The following is a 20,979-nucleotide window of genomic DNA, read 5'->3' as shown; positions in this document are numbered from 1 at the left end:
GGCAATATACTACGTGGCTGTGTTATATACTACGTGGGCTGTGTTATATACTATGTGGGCTGTGTTATATACTACGTGGGCTGTGTTATATACTACTATAAATATTGTAGACTACCCGATGCGTTAGAATCTGGCCACCATCTCAAATATATATATATATATATATATATATATATATATATATATATATATATATATATATATATAAACTTTTTGTTTCTCCAGCGATCAGTCCAATGGTAGAGTGAAATGTACCTTTTATTTATCCATTAAAAAGTTCCAGATTTCTTCAATAACAGTATTGCATTCATTAAATCCCTTATGGAGGACATGTTCCGACACCACATGTGTCTTCCTCCAGGGACGCGATCGATGGAGAAACAAAAAGTTTTTTCTTTACATGTGTGGATGTGTCCCAATCCGTTCTCCGTGCGAACTGTAACCACAGGTTGGATGTATTCTTGTTCCTTCAAAGCGGTGAGCTGGCTTTGCCAAAAACTGTTTTATATATATATATATATATATATATATATATATATATATATATATATATATATATATATATATATACACTCACCGGCCACTTTATTAGGTACACCATGCTAGTAACGGGTTGGACCCCCTTTTGCCTTCAGAACTGCCTCAATTCTTCGTGGCATAGATTCAACAAGGTGCTGGAAGCATTCCTCAGAGATTTTGGTCCATATTGACATGATGGCATCACACAGTTGCCGCAGATTTGTCGGCTGCACATCCCAAAGATGCTCCATACAAGGCAGGATGGATCCATGCTTTCATGTTGTTTACGCCAAATTCTGACCCTACCATCCGAATGTCGCAGCAGAAATCGAGACTCATCAGACCAAGCAACGTTTTTCCAATCTTCTACTGTCCAATTTCGATGAGCTTGTACAAATTGTAGCCTCAGTTTCCTGTTCTTAGCTGAAAGGAGTGGTACCCGGTGTGGTCTTCTGCTGCTGTAGCCCATCTGCCTCAAAGTTCGACGCACTGTGCATTCAGAGATGCTCTTAGGCCTACCTTGGTTGTAACGGGTGGCGATTTGAGTCACTGTTGCCTTTCTATCAGCTCGAACCAGTCTGCCCATTCTCCTCTGACCTCTGGCATCAACAAGGCATTTCCGCCCATAGAACTGCCGCTCACTGGATTTTTTTTCTTTTTCGGACCATTCTCTGTAAACCCTAGAGATGGTTGTGCGTGAAAATCCCAGTAGATCAGCAGTTTCTGAAATACTCAGACCAGCCCTTCTGGCACCAACAACCATGCCACGTTCAAAGGCACTCAAATCACCTTTCTTCCCCATACTGATGCTCGGTTTGAACTGCAGGAGATTGTCTTGACCATGTCTACATGCCTAAATGCACTGAGTTGCCGCCATGTGATTGGCTGATTAGAAATTAAGTGTTAACAAGAAGTTGGACAGGTGTACCTAATAAAGTGGCCGGTGAGTGTATATATATATATATAGTGGGAATATAGCTCAACAGGGATCTTTGCTTTGGCCCAAGCAGGTGGCTATGGAGTCACAATGGACAATAGCAGGCTGGTGAGTTCCACACAGATATGTGCCAGGCGTATTTATTGTGCACACTTGTCATACAAAACATGAAATAAAATGTCTAAGGCCGTCTGGCCGCTAACTAACAATAAGGTTCTAACTACAAAATAAACCTACACAACAACAAAGAAGTTCATGCAGTCTTACTATGTCAGCTTCCCAGACCAGCAGATGAGAGAGTGAGATCCCAGCAGCTCCTGATTATATCAGCTGAAGCAGTCAGGAGACCAAAACCTGGATTGCATGTGTGGAGGGGAAGCACCAGTCCTTTCCACGCTGATCACTAAAGAAACCAGGACCGGATTACAGTGAAATAAACAGCTTCACAATCAATACTGGGAGACATATGAAATGAAACGGGGGAGAAACATATCTGTTTTCTAGTACTTCTCCCCTTGGTACCTCACACACCCACTTCCTCTGTTTGAGCCCGTAGGGTCGGACACGACAAGTCACTAAGCAGTGCGTTCTAGACAACGCATCTGCATTCCTGTGTGCTGCGCCTGCCCTGTGCTCAACGGAAAATTTAAAAGTTTGCAATGCTAAGAACCAGCGTGTCACCCTCGCATTGCTCTCTTTGGCCCGGGACATCCACGTTAGGGGTGAATGGTCCGTCACTAGCCTAAATTGGCGACCTAGCAAATAATAGCGTAAGGTGTATAGGGCCCATTTTACAGCCAGGGCTTCCCGCTCAACCACACTGTAATTCTTTTCTGCCCTCGTAAGCTTTCTGCTTAGATAGCCCACTGGGTGTTCTTCGCCATTCACTTCCTGTGACAACACTGCACCGAGGCCAACACCAGAGGCGTCCATTTGGACTATAAACTCCCATTTAAAGTCAGGGGCAACCAACACTGGTTGGTCACAGAGGACCGTTTTCAAATGTTGAAAGGCCTCCTCTGCTTCTGCGTTCCACTTAGATCGTAATAGGCCTTTTGTGGATCTCCGCTCAGAAATGGAGCAACCACTTCAGCCCATCTGTCCACCGGTAAATGCTCACATTCTGCAATACGTTCAAATATGGTGAGATACACTTCCACATCATCGTCAGCAGTCATTTTAAGCAGCATCTTTTGTACAGCTTTCTGCGCACTAGCAACACTTTGTGCACGATCCCCCTCATCTCGGGGCTGTCAAACCAAAGCCTGCTTTATTGCATTCAACTGCTCTTGCTGAATCTGGTTTTGCTGGTCCAGGGCTTGCTGGAAGTACGTATTGGTCTGCTGTTGTTGAACATTTGCCTGCAATAACTGTTTCACTAATTCCTCCATATTACTGGACTCTTGGCTCTTCAAAAGCACAGGAGCTTTCAGCCAGGACATATAGAAAGCGCTTTCTCTGCAGTCACAGTCCAATAGCCACGATTGCCCGCATTCGAAACACCATTTGTGGGAATATAGCTCAGCAGGGATCTTTGCTTTGGCCCAAGCAGGTGGCTATGGAGTCACAATGGACAATAGCAGGCTGGTGAGTTCCACACAGATATGTGCCAGGCGTATTTATTGTGCACACTTGTCATACAAAACATGAAATAAAATGTCTAAGGCCATCTGGCCGTTAACTAACAATAAGGTTCTAACTACAAAATAAACCTACACAACAACAAAGAAGTTCATGCAGTCTTACTGTGTCAGCTTCCCAGACCAGCAGATGAGAGAGTGAGATCCCAGCAGCTCCTGATTATATCAGCTGAAGCAGTCAGGAGACAAAAACCTGGACTGCATGTGTGGAGGGGAAGCACCAGTCCTTTCCACACTGATCACTAAAGAAACCAGGACCGGATTGCAGTGAAATAAACAGCTTCACAATCAATACTGAGAGACATGAAATGAAACGGGGAGAAACATATCTCTTTTCTAGTACTTCTCCCATTGGTACCTCACAATATATATATATATATATATATATATATATATATATATATATATATATATATACCTATACTATGTGTATTCAAATTGCCTCTTCTGAGAAAAAGAGGACTTAACTCTATAGCGCCACATGTGTAGACATTTATTTTATCTATTCTATTGTAACCTGTCAGTGTGATTTTACTGTACACCGCACTGAATTGCCGGCTTTTCTAAAGGACACCGGTGCATATTTCTCACAAGTTACACTGATGATCCGTGTGGTGAGCGAGTTTTTCTCGCACCCATAGACTTTCATTGGCGAGTCTCGGCCGATATATGGTGAAAATCGCATCATGCTGCGGTTTCACTCGCACGTATATTACAGCCCAGAAAAAAACCATGATGGGAGCTGCACCATAGATTAACATTGGTCCGAGTGCTATGCAATGTTTCATAGCATAGCACTCATCCGTATTATACGGTAGTGTGACTCTGGCCTAATTGTGGTCCTCTTTTGACGTCCAGCCTCTGATTGAGCTTCACAGCAGGACTAGAATAGCAGCCTTTAGTAACCCATCTGTTACTCGCAAATCGAGTTGCTGAGTTTGGTGTCATTGTGGTTGTAGGCCATTTTAATGCTGTTGACAATGAGTGATCTAAATGATTAACAACAGTACTCAGAGCTAGCTTTGGCCACATCTGTAATGGGTAGATGCTAGCTATGTAACACAGCCCGATATAAGGTGGGTTCAGCCCCTGTGACTTCCATAGATTCTCTGTGACCCGTCATGAAAATGTTCATCAAAGTCATGCTACATTCATCTCTTGTGCACGTTGATAAAGTTTAGCTACAAAAAAAATCATATTCTACTTCATATGGTTTTGGCACAAACAAACGCAGGAACACCTGATACTTGCATTTTTTCAGCATTTTTTTTCAACGTTACTTTCAATGGGTGAAAAAACTGAAAAAATGCTGAAAGAAGTGACATGCTCTATTCTGCAAAAACCAAGCAAAGTACAAAATACTAACTACAAAAAAACAAGCTGTGTGCATTAGATTTTTTAATTGTCATAGACTTTGCTGGTACTGTAAAACATAACTGCAAATTTGCATAAAAAAACTCAGGAAAAATGCCACGTGTGAACATACCCTAAGTGTTTAAGGGGACATTAGTCAGATATTCTTCCCTATTGAGATGCCTACAAACCCACCCCCCCTAACTGTCAGAGTACCACATCTCACAAACCCTTTTCTCTTCCTATTTCTGTCTAGATTGCCTCCATACCCTGGCATGACATTCTTCTTTTAGGCTCTACGATGCAGTCACATCTTGTGTGCCATAATGTAATACTGAAGTGTTACATGATGTTATCTGCTGATAAACCTTTTGTGGTCAAATGCATGGTTCAGACCGAATTAAATGTTCATTGCATACATGAGCCTGTAAAAAGAGAAATTGTTAGTGCTCCATGTGCAGCTTCTTGTGTAGCCCTGTTCAATGTTTTCTCTACAATTGAATTTGCCAGGATTGTTACACCATAAATAATATGAAGTGCATGGATCTAAATATCTGGTTCCATATTCATGTTCGCCATGTCTTCTATTTGCATGAAATTACCGAGTGATTGATGATGATAGTGATGTTATGCTGCAAGGTATCAGCAATTACTATGAGTTTATAAGACAAAGATAAAATAAGGCATTTGCTATTTATGAAGGGATATGCTTTATGCCCTTGTTATTTGCTGCAAGCCTAACATGAATTTTCCAAACAAACATATAACAGCTTTGAATAACAATAGAATGAAAATAAATAGAATTAATCAAAATGTTCCTTTGCTGCTGATCTGTCAAAAATGGTAAACTTGAAGAACGCCAAAATGTATTGCCATGGTAACCTGTTTTATATTTGTTGTGATTATTGGAAATAAACAATTTCCCTTTGCTACTTTTTATGTTGGAAACGTGCCCCATTTTGTTTGCTTTTTGTGCAGAATGTAATTGGTGAATAGATGTTTTCACAATGTGTCGGAAACAACAAGGTCACAACTATTGTTACTGGATATTTACTTGTAATGTGGATTTGCAAAGTGGAGTTCAATTTTACAAGCATTTAGAAATAGCAATTGTTACATTTACTCATGCCAAAAAGTATATCCAAAAACCTCAATGATGCACAATAACAGCAAGTGTAAGTAACTCTAAACTTATTATTAGAGAAAGTTATTAGATGTGTGATGAAGTGTGCTTTACATATTTCCACATTCTGAACAGTAAAGGTACCTTCACACTAAGCGACGATGCAGCGATGCAGACAACGATGCCGATCGCTGCAGCGTCGCTGTTTGGTCGCTGGGGAGCTGTCACACAGACCGCTCTCCAGCGACCAACGATGCCGAGGTCCCTGGGTAACCAGGGTAAACATCGGGTTGCTAAGGGCAGGGCCGCGCTTAGTAACCCGATGTTTACCCTGGTTACCAGCGTAAAATGTAAAAAAACAAACAGTACATACTCACCTTTGCATCCCCCGGCATCCGCTTCCTGCACTGACTGAGTGCCGGCCCTAACAGCAGAGCGGTGACGTCACCGCTGTGCTCTGCTTTCACTTTACGGCCGGCGCTCAGTCAGTGCAGGAAGCGGATGGCGGGGGACGCGAAGGTGAGTATGTACTGTTTGTTTTTTTAAATTTTACACTGGTAACCAGGGTAAGCATCGGGTTACTAAGCGCGGCCCTGCGCTTAGTAACCCGATAATTACCCTGGTTACCATTGTAAAACATCGCTGGTATCGTTGCTTTTGCTGTCAAACACAACGATACACGGCGATCGGACGACCAAATAAAGTTCTGAACTTTAATCAACGACCAGTGATATCACAGCAGGATCCTGATCGCTGCTACGTGTCAAACACAACGATATCGCTATCCAGGACGCTGCAATGTCACGGATCGCTATCGTTATCGTTTAGTGTGATGGTACCTTTAGGCAGGAATGCAAAGGATTCAAAGGGGATTTATCAAGTGTTATTTTCCACAGCAACGATATTGTCCTGGTGATAAAATCTTCACCATAAGTAAACAATCGCACATAGCCTGGTAAGTATACACACCAAAAAGGGATGCTAGACTGCACTAATAATATAATGTCAACTTTATTAAAGAACAGGTAAAACGGAATACATAAAAAAAAGGGACACCACAGAGAACAGACACAACTGGAAGGGATGGCTGGAAAATAAGTGGCTAACATAGAACAACTACCTCCCAATACGATATCAAAGCAGATAGTAATAGCACTCAACCAGTTCCAAAATATAACTACCGATATGGTGACTGAAAAAGTGCAACAGTGCAATCAATCAGACAATAAATTAATAAATATTCACAAATGTGAGGTAGTACCAAGTGGTATACTATATATTATATATTATAAGAAGTATGTAAAAAGCATCAGTCAGCATATCGGAAAGTATATCATACTTCCATTAGTACATACCAGGAGGAACTTATTTACCTAATAGATGCCACCAGCCAGGGACCCGACCACACCCAACGCGCGTTTCGCTAGGAAAGCTTCATCCAGGGGTGGTGGGTAGCTGGGAAAGAGGCTTATTTATGTCAGTCATTGGCCAATGACAGGAAGGCAAATTGCCTCCCCTTACAAAACACAAAAAAGTTTAATGATATTCACATAATAACCATCAAATATTATAAACTAGCGGTAAGTACAAATATCATATAGAAAAACATTATATAAACCCATATAAACACTTTTCTGTGACCACTGGCAGAATCACTTCCTGAATGTCTAGGTTAAACTTCCAGGTCACGAATAAGGATACCTACAAGAACAGAACATAACATGACCGGATGATCATAGTACAATAATACATTCATATAACTAGTAAATGTCCAAAATAAATGCAGGAACTTTACAATTTGTATATGCAACCATAACTCCGTAACCATGGTATCATAGTCCGGTCACATGACCAACAGAGAGGTAAATGCGTTGCTTGTATAAACATCATGACAACCAAGAATTTTTTTGATTCTTCTAATACCAAAAAGTATGGAAGTTTAACCTAGACATTCAGGAAGTGATTCTGCCAGTGGTCACAGAAAAGTGTTTATATGGGTTTATATAATGTTTTTCTATATGATATTTGTACGTACCGCTAGTTTATAATATTTGATGGTTATTATGTGAATATCATTAAACTTTTTTGTGTTTTGTAAGGGGAGGCAATTTGCCTTCCTGTCATTGGCCAATGACTGACATAAATAAGCCTCTTTCCCAGCTACCCACCACCCCTGGACGAAGCTTTCCTAGCGAAACGCGCGTTGGGTGTGGTCGGGTCCCTGGCTGGTGGCATCTATTAGGTAAATAAGTTCCTCCTGGTATGTACTAATGGATGTATGATATACTTTCCGATATGCTGACTGATGCTTTTTACATACTTCTTATAATATATAATATATAGTATACCACTTGGTACTACCTCACATTTGTGAATATTTATTAATTTATTGTCTGATTGATTGCACTGTTGCACTTTTTCAGTCACCATATCGGTAGTTATATTTTGGAACTGGTTGAGTGCTATTACTATCTGCTTTGATATCGTATTGGGAGGTAGTTGTTCTATGTTAGCCACTTATTTTCCAGCCATCCCTTCCAGTTGTGTCTGTTCTCTGTGGTGTCCCATTTTTTATGTATTCCGTTTTACCTGTTCTTTAATAAAGTTGACATTATATTATTAGTGCAGTCTAGCATCCCTTTTTGGTGTGTATGATTAATATTGCTTAGACGTAATTACATTTGCTATTTATACGTGTTTATTATAGCCTGGTAAGTGACACATTATTGAAATCAGTGTTTAACCCTAACCTCATGCTGTCCTTTTTCAAACGGACGAATGCTAGAGGTATGAAATAAATCTTACAGTAACATTTTTAATTATTTTGAAAATTAGAGACAATCAAATCTTTTGAAATTCTAATTCGCAGAATATTCTTCAAAAATTTGATTTGCAGTAAATAAATTTGCTGCAATTCACAATGTAGAAAAGCCACTTTTAGCCTAGAAAAAAAGATAAAGAGAAAGAAAGAGAGAAAAAGAGAGAGAACTTTGGGGTTTATTATTGCTGCTACTAAGGTGCTGTTATTGTAGTATATCTCAGATCAATCAGATCACAGTCACATTGGGTAATTATGCAGGGACAGAACTCCCTATAGTTCACTTAAATCTTTAGATTAGTATTCACAGGCTAAGACTATCATTCCCATTTTTAATCTGCTTGAGCATTGACTGTAGTATGCCACAATCAGTTTAGGCCTTTTTCTATCCCTATGCTGTGTGCGCTCTGACTACTTATCCCTACACTGAACAAGCATAAAATGACATTAATTGACAAATCTCCTTCTTTTATACTGCCTGTGATAGCTCCCCTGATTGGCTGTGCTAGACCATGTGATGTGACAGCTGCATGGCATTATAAGATAGCTAATGCTGCCACGCCTGACCCTTGTGACCCGCTCTCTGAGTCGTCAACAGTGTGTGAAATGGTTCTTCATGTTTTTTCTTTGTCCTTACAAATTCAATAGCAGACTGTTCGAGTTCACGTGGATTTGCCAGTTTAAGGAAATTAAGTCAATTCTCCATGGATTAGTCTGCTCATTTCTATTCCAGATAAGTGCTACGCATAGACTAGCATAATAAAGTGAAATAAAACTTCAATACACCCTAATAGGTACTTTTTGCATGTTTTTACATACAAGTACATAGCTTTAATTTACTGAGATTAAAAAATAAAATGCTATGCTATGGTATGCTAAAGAAAAATATATGGTACAAACATTACAAGAGTTCTTGTATAGGTAAGAAGGGTGAAGAAGATGTTCGTTTTCATATTCTATTACTTTTTTATGATGAATATCTGATACTTCAAATGCAGTCAATAAAAGCAAGCTGAAATGCAATATTTATAGTATAGATGGTATGATGAATGTAAAAGCAGCACTAAATAATGCTCGGTGATATACTTGTCACATATAGGATCTTGAAAATGAATAAGCAGCTTTCCAATGCAAATAGCCTTAATATATTTCTGCTTGATTTCACCGCTGACTGAAACTTGTAGTGTGAAGTTCCATTCTAGAAGACTTAATATTGTGCAGTACATATGTTGCTCTGGAATGTAAAAGGTATTACTGAAGACCTGTCAGAACACTGTAAAAACTGATGAGAAAAGCAGTAGTGTGTTGTTTCCTTGCTAATGTGTTTTACTGCACAGACGTCAATAATACATTTTGACAATGGAAAATACAACACTGTGAATACGTTTTAGGCAGGTATGTTGGAAAATGCTGCAAAGTAAGGATGCAGTAAAAGGTAGAAGTGTCAACAGTGTATTTTTGTTGATTTTCAAAAATTCAGGTGAATGAACAAAAGATAAATTTAATTTGAAACATTATTTGGATACAGGAAACATATTATTATTGTTATTATTATAATTTATTGTAATATATCTTTGTACCATGTTAGCCAGTAAATAGAAAATAATTAAAATTTGGGTGGCCTCAATGGTTGATACATTTAAATGGCTAACTAAAAAAAGGTTACAAATTGCAAGCTTTCGAGACTAATCGGGTCTCTTCATCAGGCATAGAATATTACAAAACCACATATTCACACACATCAAGGCAAGGAATAATGCAATTATGCCACTTGTCTTATCTATTGCATTATCCCTGTGCCCTGTTGTGTATGAATATGTGACTCATCAGATTTTGTGTTATTCTATGCCTGAAAGACTCGAGTGGTCTCGAAAGCTTGCAATATGTTACCATTTTTTCAGTTAGCCATTAAAAGGAATCAACCACTGAGGACTCTCAATTCTAAATATTTTTCCAACATTATTTGGTTTGACCACCCTCTGTCTTCAATACGGCATAAAATCTTTTAGGTACACTTGTACACAGTTTTTGAAAGAATTTGGCAGGGGATTTATCCAAAACACCTTGGAGAACTAACCACCGACCTTCTATTGATGTAGAAGAATGACTCAAAACATACAATTATTGTCATTATGAACTGTATTTAGCATAAAGAAGAACATGGAGCTCTGGAAATTATGTTGTGGCTCCCACAGAGCCCTGATTTCAACATCATTTTCAGTTTGTCTGGGATTACGTGAAGAGACAGAAAGGTATTCAAAAGCCTACAGCCACAGAAGATCTTTGGTTGGTACACCAAGATCTCTGGAACATCCTTTCTGCCAAATTCTTTCAAAAACTGTGCACAAGTATTCCTAGAAGAATTGATGCTTTGATGCTATTTTGAAGGCAAAGAGTGGTCACACCTAACATTGTTTTGATTTAGATCTTTTTTTTATCATTCACTTTGCATTTTGCTAACTGAAATAAACAAATAACACTATTTTTTAAAGCATTCTTACTTTGTAGCATCTTTTCCACTCCTGCTGTAAAGGGTTTAACACAGCAGAGATAAGCCAGAAGACCATAATCTGATGCTCTTTTGAAGGCAAAGGGTGGTGTAGTGTGGCGGTGTTCACTCCATGCGGTAAGGAGGCAGTGACCCAGTAAAGTTCAAAGCAAAATGTCTTTAATGTCCAAAAAACTCACAAATGAAAAGCAAACGGTATCCTCTTGATCACTGTCGGGGCATCAAGACAGTCTGTATGCGACAATGGTTTCCATGGGTGACTGCACCAATGTGTCATGCCGAGGGGCGCAAGGCGTTTTGCTTCACTTGGCTGTGTTCACTTCACACAAGCCAGATGTTGCAGAGCCACCTGCTCTGTAGCTTGCAAACCAAAACTGACACACCCAAGCCCTTGCTGCAGGATTTTTAAATGGAATCCGTAACCATAAGCGACTTATAAGACCCAGCTGGAGGGAGTGAACCGCCCCACTACCATCCTGTAGTTCACTCCAAAAATAAAAACCTATGCCGGGTTTTCTTAAATCTGCCTTGGCCAAATAGCTTGTCCAAGACCAAACTTACTTTTATTCTGCACTGCAATCACAGCTATGTCTGTGACTGCAATGCACTGCAGCAGCTCAATATGCTTATATGCGCATCCTGGGGATTGCATACCGACCTTCGCATATAATGCCCCTCACTGCCTCACAGTGGTCACACCTAAGGTTGATTTGGGCTAGACTTTTCTTTTGTTAATTCAGTTTGCATTTTGTAAACTGAAAATAAGCTACTAACACTATTTTTGAAAGTATTTTAAATTTGCAGCATTTTTTCCTCTCCTGCTGTCACATGTTTGCAGCAACAGAGAGAAGCCAGAAGACCTCAGCGTCTAATTTCTCATACTTCTGCACTGATTAGAAGCACTTCACCTTCATATTAAACAGTGTAAGTTTATTTTAGCAGTGCAGGGGTTAATATGCTTAGTTTAGAACTCTTGGAATCTTTCCTGCATTATGGCTCTCAGCTGTTCACTGTTGGCCACTCCCCTTTCCTATATATTTAGTGTCCTGGCTAGCACTCACTGCCAGAGCTAGCTTCATGATGCATGGTGAGGAGATGATCTTTTTTTTTGTTGTTTAAGAAGGTGCTTGGTGGATTTATTTGAGACTGTTGCTAGGATTTGGTTGTTTGCTAATTCCCTTCCATCTTCTACTTTGATTTGACCTCATCCTCCACTCCCCAGTGTTTACTTCTGTTGTTTGTGTGAGTATATTTGAATGATTGGTATTTTCCATTATCCTTGTTTGTATTACCTTGTTAGTCTGGTTGGTGTATTACGGTAGACTTTTATTCTCCTCTTCCCTGGGTGGAGGTAGGGTACAAACTAAGGGCAGAATCAGAAGCTAAGGCTAGGTTCATGGCTCCAGCGTCTTTACCATCAGAAATAATCCATGGAACAGGGCGAGCTAGGACACGCTTAGCCTTAGGGACAGTGAAGGAGCTCTTGGTCCCGTGACACCAGACAACCGAGTCATGACACCTGCCCAAAACTTTTTCCCAGTATTGTTTGTTTTAACATTTCATAGCATGCTCCATATTACTTTTTTATGTGAAATGATTATATGTTTAGCCTTATATATCACTGTGAGGTTGGTCGCTCAGTGGTGAGTAATATTACTCTACTGCACTGGTGTCCTGAGTTACAATCGAACCATAACATTACATGGTATTTGTGTAAGGGGAAGCAATGGCACCCTTGAAGAGTCCCTGTGTGACATGACAACAAGACTGTCATCTGCTTGTGGGACAAAATCAAGAGGAACCAATTAGCACCAGAAGGATTGCAAAAATTGGCTTGAATTGAGATTGGACACCATGTTGCATTTGGAGAGCCTCTGATGTGCCTAAACAGTGGAAACCCCCCACAATTGAACCCATTTTGGAAACTAGAACCCCCATGGAACTTCTCTAGATGTATTTTGAGAACTTTGAACCCCCAGGTGTTTCACTAAAATTTATAACGCTTGGGTGTGAAAATAAAAAAAAAATCATATTTTTTCCACAAACATGATCTTTTAGTCCCCAATTTTTTATTTTCCCAAGAGTAACAGAAGGTTTTGGATCCCAAAAGTTGTTGCCCATTTGTCCTGAGTACACTGATACTCCATATGCGGGAGAAAACTACTGTATGGGCACATGTCCGGGTCTCGGAAGGGAAGTAGTGAGGTTTTGGAATGCAGACTTTGATGGAATAGTCTGCGGGCGTAATCTCGTGTTTGGAGAGCCCCTGATGTGCGTATACAATGGAAACCCCCAAATACTAACCCCAACCCTAACCATAACCCTAACCAAAAAACCTAACTCTAACACACCCCTAACCCTAATCCCAACCCTCACTCTAATCCCAACCTTAACCGTAATACTAACTTTAGCCCAACCCTAACCCTTGCCCTAACCGTAGTGGGAAAATGGAAATAAAGTTTTTTTATTTTATTATTTTTCCCTAACTAGGGGGGTGATAAAGGGGGGTTTGATTTACTATTTATAGTGGGTGTTTATGTTTGGCAGCTGTCACACACTAAGATGCTTTTTATTGCAAAAAATAGTTTTTGCATCACCATATTTGAGAGCTATATTTTTCCATATTTTGGCCCACAGAGTCATGTGAGGTCTTTTTTTTTGCAGGACAAGCTGACGTTTTTATTGGCACCATTTTCAGGCACATGACATTTTTTGATCGCTTTTTATTCTGATTTTTGTGAGGCAGAATGAACAAAAACCAGCAATTCATGAATTTCTTTTGTGAGGGCGTTTATACCATTCTGCATGTGGTAAAATTGATAAAGCAGTTTTATTCTTCAGGTCAGTATGATTACAGCGATACCTCCATTGACAATATGGAAAGGAGTCTTCTGCTCACTGAGCAGACGCTCAATGGGATAGATGAGGGGGGGATGGTAAGATGGAGCTGCAGGACAGTGAGGCAGCAAGTTGGGTGACAATTAGAAGGCCGGGTAGAGGGAAGAGTGCCAGGGAGGCTAGTCCTGATCTGGCACACCCCAATAAGTTTGCTAAGCTGGCAGTACAGGGGTAGCACTGCTGCAGCCAGGCATGTCCTCTGAAAAGCCGGAGGAGTGACTGCTACAGTAAGGAGGGAAATAGGAGAGCAGGGCAGGCCAGACAGGTGCTGGTAGTGGGGGACTCAATTATTAGGGAAACAGATAGGGCAATCTGTCACAAAGACAGGGATCATCGAACAGTGTGCTGCCTACCTGGCGCTCGAGTCCGAGACATCGCTGATTGGGTTGACAGATTACTGGGAGGGGTTGGTGAGGACCCAGTGGTCATGGTGCACATTGGCACAAATGACAAAGTTAGAGGTAGGTGGAAGGTCCTTAAAAATGATTTCAGGGAATTAGGCTGCAAGCTGAAAGCAAGGACCTCTAACGTGGTATTTTCCGAAATACTGTCTGTACCACGTGCCACACCAGAGAGGTAACAGGAGATTAGGGCGGTTAATAAGCGACTCAAGAATTGGTGTAGGAAGGAGGGGTTTGGGTTCCTGCAGAACTGGGCCAACTTCTCAGTTGGCTACAGGTTCTACGCTATGGATGGGCTGCACCTCAATGGGGAAGGTGCAGCTGTGCTGAGGGAGAGAATGGCTAGAAGGTTGTAGGAGTGCTTAAACTAGGGAATGGGGGAGAGTATTAATTTTATAGGAGGGGAAGATAGTGCAGATAAAGACCTGAGCAAAAATAAGGAAGTTGGGGGTGGTGGTGGCATGGGGGTGGGGTTAGAACAATTAATAATTTAAGAAAGAATAGAGGTACAGAGTGTTAGGGGTCGAGTTCCTGCCTCTGCACAGGGGGAATCTCGGGCCATCTCCGCTACGGTCTCCCATTCTTCTCCTGCCGCAGTGGAGCCTGCTCAGCGGAGACGTCGGTCTGAGCGTCTCGCTCAGTCTGACTCTGTGCAATGGGTTACTGCTGCTTTTCCAGCTTCTGCCTTTGAAGCCAGTGCTAGGCAGTGGCGAGCAGACGCTTTTGGGACTGAGCCCTGCTTTTCCCCTTCTGAGCATGCCCAGGGTAAGATCTCTCATTGGAGATCAAGGGTCACATGCTTGGACACTGCAGCAAAGCCCATTGTTTCTCCAGGAAGGTCCTGAAGGTGCTCAGGCTCTGTGGCAGCCTCTCATTGGTCCTTCTAGGAAGGTCTTCTACTTGCTGCAGCTATAAAAGGTTCGCATGGCCGCACGGCCATGCGCTAGTATCAATTCATGTCATGAATTTTGCGCCAATGTGGTCACTCTTGTGTGTATTCAGGGGCCCAGCTGAAATAAGTCACTTAGAATACCGGTACCTCCGGTGAGGAGATTGTGTGTATGGTTTCAGGGCCCCAGCTGAAATAAGCCACTTAGAATACCGGCTCCTCCGGTGAGGAGATTGTATGTTTGCCTCCTTGACTGCGTGACCACAAGCTGCTATCTGCTCAGCAGTTACTGTGTATTCCTGTGAAGTTTAACAGGACACAGTCCTTTCTTTATAGCGACTCTGTGAAGCAACAGAGTTCGCTTCTACCGCCATACAGCGCCACCGTTTGCCAGCAGCAGGTTATTTTCCTGCACGGTGGACCCCGGGCTGCGAATGCACCAAATAACATCTCTATATGTTTACTCGGTGTGTTCCGCCAGCCCTAACACAGAGAGATACATAAAGTGTATGTATACTAATGTCAGAAGCCTCGGCAACAAAATGAACGAATTAGAATTAATGTTGTTGGAGCATAATTATGACATGGTGGGGATATCTGAAACATGGCTGGATGAGAGCCATGACTGGGCTGTTAACTTGCAGGGCTATAGTCTGTTCAGAAATCACCAAATGGATAAGAGAGGGGGAGGGGTGTGTCTATATGTAAAATCATCCTTAAAACCCATCCTGCGTGATAATATAGGTGAATCTAATGAAAATGCAGAGTCCCTGTGGGTGGAGTTAAGGGGAGGGGGAAAAATAATAAATTACTGATATGGGTTTGTTATAAGTCTCCAAAAATAATGGAAGCAATGGAGAATATCCTCGTAAAGCAAATAGATGAAGCTGCGACTCAAGGAGAAGTCATTATTATGCAGGACTTCAAGTACCCTGAAATAGATTGGGGAACAGAAACCTGCAGTTTCAGCAAAGGTAATCGGTTTTTGACAACTATGAGAGACAATTACCTTTTACAACTGGTTCAGGACCCAACAAGAAGGGGGGCACTGCTAAAAATCACTAAAATTGACAAATCTCTGGGCACGGATGGGATACACCCCCGAGTACTGCAGGAATTAAGTACAGTCATTGATAGACCATTATTTTTAATCTTTAGAGACTCCATAATAACAGGGTCTGTACCACAGGACTGGCGTATAGTAAATGTGCTGCCAATATTCAAAAAGGGGACAAAAACTGAACTCGGAAATTAAAGGCCAGTAAGCTTAACCTATACTGTGGGTAAAATCCTGGAGGGCATTCTAAGGGATGCTATGCTGGAGTATCTGAAGAGGAATAACCTCATGACCCAATATCAGCATGGGTTTACTAGGAACTGTTCCTGTCAGACAAATCTGCTCAATTTCTATGAAGAGGTAAGTGGACCAAGGGAACCCAGTGGACGTAGTGTATATGGACTTTTCAAAAGCTTTTGATACGGTGCCACATAAAAGGTTGATACATAAAATGAGAATAATGGGGATAAGGGAAAATATGTGTAAGTGGGTTAAGAGCTGGCACAGGGATCGGAAATAAAGGGTGGTTATTAATGGAGCACACTAAGACTTGAGTCGCGGTTAACAGTGGGATACGACAGGGGTCAGTTTTGGGCCCTCTTATTTTTAACATATTTATTAATGACCTTGTAGGGGGCATACAGAGTATAATTTCAATAATTTCAATAATTTCAATATTTTTTTAATACAGAGGAGGACAATTTTATATTACAGGATGATTTATGCAAACTAGAAGCTTGGGCTGATAAATGGCAAATGAGCTTTATTGGGGATAAATGTTAGGTCATGCACTTGGGTAGATGTAATAAGATGTATAACTATGTGTTTAATTCTAAAACTCTGGGCAAAACCATCAGTGAAAAAGACCTGGGAGTATGGGTGGATGACAAACTCACATTTTGTGGCCAGTGTCAGGCAGCTGCTACAAAGGCAAATAAAATAATGGGATGCATTAAAAGAGGCATAGATGCTCATGAGGAGAGCATAATTTTACCTCTATACAAGTCACTAGTTCGACCACACTTAGAATACTGTGTACAGTTCTGGTCTCCGGTGTATAAGAAATACATAGCTGAACTAGAGCGGGTGCAGAGAAGAGCAACCAAGGTTATTAGAGAACTGGGGGGTCTGCAATACCAAGATAGGTTATTACACTTGGGGCTATTTAGTTTTGAAAAATGAAGGTTAAGGGGTGATCTTATTTTAATGTATAAATATATGAGGGGACAGTACAAAGACCTTTCTGATGATCTTTTTAATCATAGACCTGAGACAGGGACAAGGGGGCCTCCTCCATGTCTGGAGGAAAGAAGGTTTAAGCATAATAACAGATGCAGATTCTTTACTGTAAGAGCAGTGAGACTATGGAACTCTCCGTATGATGTTGTAATGAGTGATTCATTACTTAAATTTAAGAGGGGACTGGATGCCTTTCTTGAAAAGTAAAATGTTACAGGTTATATATACTAGATTCCTTGATAGAGTGTTGATCCAGGGAACTAGTCTGATTGCCGTATGTGGAGTCGTGAAGGAATTTTTTTCCCCAATGTGGAGCTTACTCTTTGCCACATGGGTTTTTTTGCCTTCCTCTGGATCAACATGTTAGGGCATGTTAGGTTAGGCTATGGGTTGAACTAGATGGACTTAAAGTCTTCCTTCAACCTTAATAACTATGTTACTATGTTACTATGTTACCTCATTTATATCATTTTTTTATGTTTTGGCGTTTTTATATGATAAAAACTATTTTATATAAAAAATAATTATTTTTGCATCGCTTTATTCTGAGGACTATAACTTTTTTATTTTTATGCTGATTGAACTATATGGCGGCTTTTTTTTGTGAGACTTAATGACATTTTCAGCAGTACCACGTTTATTTATATCCGTCTTGTTGATCACGTGTTATTCTACTTTTTGTTCGGCAGTATGATGATAAAGCATTGTTTTTTTGCCTTGTTTTCTTTTTTTTAATGGTGTTCACTAAAGGGGTTAACTAGTGGGACAGTTTTATAGGTCAGGTCATTATGGACGCGGGGATACCAAATATAACTACTTTTATTGTTTAGATTTTTTTTTATTTAAATATTTATTTATTGATGGAATAAATAATGATTTTGTATTATTATTTTTATTTTTTTATATATATTTTTACAATTATTTAAAATATATTTTTTATTTCATTGTTATTTTTACACTTTGTCCCACTATGGGACAATTATTTTGTGCAGGCTGATCGCTTCTATAGTATGCAGATCTGAATCCTGCAGAAGCTGTCAGCGCTGCACTCTGTGCACACTGACCTCAGAGACTTCCTGACATCCACTGCACATTACAGAAAGTCTCTCAGCTCTGAAGACCCGGATGTTGTCATGACGACATCGGGTCTCCATGGCACCGATCGAAACCCCACAGTATGCCGTGTGGTCTCCGATCCAAAGGCAGAGGGGCTGTCAGCACCTATGCCGGCTCCGGAACGGAGTGTGTGCATCACCAATCGGCTCTGACATACTATCCCGTCCATGGTCATACGGGTCCAGGGCACATGGACGGGATAGTATGTCGGATGTCAGAAAGGGGTTAAATTCTCTGTTTCTCAAAAGCATGAAACAGTCCATTAACTGTTCTTGTTCGTTGCATCTGGTCACCTGCATTATATTTGGCATAGTTGGCAAGATGCAACATTCAATCACAGAGATGGCAGACAAGTCTATGACTGAGTCCAGCAGGTTTAATAACCCCATGGGGGCTATGCTCAGAAACCTTATCAATTTACATGAAGCAGTGTGTCATTGTATGATTGGGTAAAAAGATTGAAAAGCATGCTGCACATGTACCCCCTGACATCCTCCGTTCAGGCCTAGCCAGCTCTCCTAACCCTTGATTGGGAGGCATGAGAAATGGTCATGTACAGTGACTATGGACTTGGGCACCTCCACCTGCATTTGTTTCATCGGGTCCAAGGGAAAATGAGACTGTAACTCGGTATGTTAATGCATTGCAGGAGGTGATGGCCCATATCACCGAGAAGACCCAAGACCAACACAAAAGACAAATGCACAAAGAACATGCCAATGTTTGATGGAGAGATTCTTGGGGAATCTGAATTCTGAACCAACCCTGGTATATACATACAACATCATTTATTCCTTGCTGTTCGAAGACCAGCCTATTCGGCTGGAGCAAGTGTTGGAGTGGCTTCAAAGACATGGGGTAAAAGTCAAACTCTGGAAGTGCCACTTGTTTAAATAGGAAATCGAATATATGGGACACACCGTGTCTAATGAGGGAGTATTCCCCACCACGGAGAAGACAGTTTCAATACAGAAGTGGCCCACTCCTACCAATATGAGGAAGCTGAGAGCATTCCTAGGACTAGCTGGATACTACCACAATTTCAAAAAAGACTTTGCCAAGATTGCAGCACTGCTTAAAGAGTTGTTGTGAGGAATGGAAGGGGGAGCCAAGAGTCTACCAATTCCCTGGGGTCCCAGGCAAGCAAAAAAATTTCATGCATAAACTATGGTGATGACAAACACCCCATCTTGGCTTACACTGACTTTTCACAGCTCTTCCTGCTGTGCACCCATGGAAGCCTTTATGGCTTAGGAGCAGTGTTGCTCCACTCGCAAGAAGGAAGAGAAAGAGTGATCATGACCTCCAGTTGGTGGCTGAGGGAAGCTGAAAAAAACCTGGGCAACTATAAGTTGCTTAAACTGGAGTTGTTAGCATTGGAGTGGGCTTTGACAGAAAAATTTGCAGAATACGTGTTGGGGTAAGAAATACAGGTGCTTCTCACAAAGTTAGAATATCATCAAAAAGTTAATTTATTTCAGTGCTTCAATACAAAAAGAAAAACTCATATACAGAGTCATTATAAGTGATCTATTTCAAGTGTTTGTTTCTGTTAATGTTTATGATTATGGCTTACAGCCAATGAAAACCCAAAAAGTCATTTATCTCAGTAAATAAGAATAGTTAACATAAAAACACCTGCAAAGGCTTCCTAAGCATTTAAAAAGGTCCCTTAATCTGTTTCAGTAGGCTCAACAATCATGAGGAAGACTGCTGAATTGACAGCTGTCCAGAAGGCTGTCATTGACACACTCCACAAGGAGGGTAAGCCACAAAAGGTCATTGCTAAAGATGCTGGCTGTTGACAGGGTGCTGTATCCAAGCATATTAATGGAAAGTGGAAGGAAAATGTGTGGTAGAAAAAGGTGCTCACACAACTGGGATAACCGCAGTCTTGAAAGGATTGATAAGAAACGGCCATTCAAAAATTTGGGGGAGATTCACAAGGAGTGGACTGCTACTGGAGTCATTGCTTCAAGAGCCGCCACACAAAGACGTATCTAAGACATGGGCTACATGTGTTTCATTCCTTGTGTCAAGCCACTTATGACCAATAGACAATGCCAGAGCATCTTACCTGGGCCAAGGAGAAAAAGAACTGGACTGTTGCTCAGTGGTCCAAGGTGTTGTTTTCAGATGAAAGTAAATTTTGCATTTCATTTGGAAATGAAGGTCCAAGAGTCTGGAGGAAAAAAGGAGAGGCACACAATCCAAGCTGCCTCATATCCTCAGTGAAGTTTCCACACTCAGTGATGGTTTGGGGAGCCATGTCATCTGTTGGTATAGGTCCACTGTGTTTTATAAAGACCAAAGTCAGCACAGCTGTCTACCTGGAAATTTTAGAACACTTCATGCTTCCCACTGCCAACAAGCTTTTTGGAGATGGAAATTTAATTCTCCAGCTGGACTTGGCACTTGTCCACACTGCCAAAAGTATCAATACCTGGTTTAAACAAGACAGTATCACTGTGCTTGATTTG

Source organism: Ranitomeya variabilis, chromosome 6, assembly GCF_051348905.1.
Source record: "Ranitomeya variabilis isolate aRanVar5 chromosome 6, aRanVar5.hap1, whole genome shotgun sequence".
In the NCBI taxonomy this organism is placed as follows: domain Eukaryota; kingdom Metazoa; phylum Chordata; class Amphibia; order Anura; family Dendrobatidae; genus Ranitomeya; species Ranitomeya variabilis.
Note: the sequence above shows the minus strand (reverse complement) of the source record.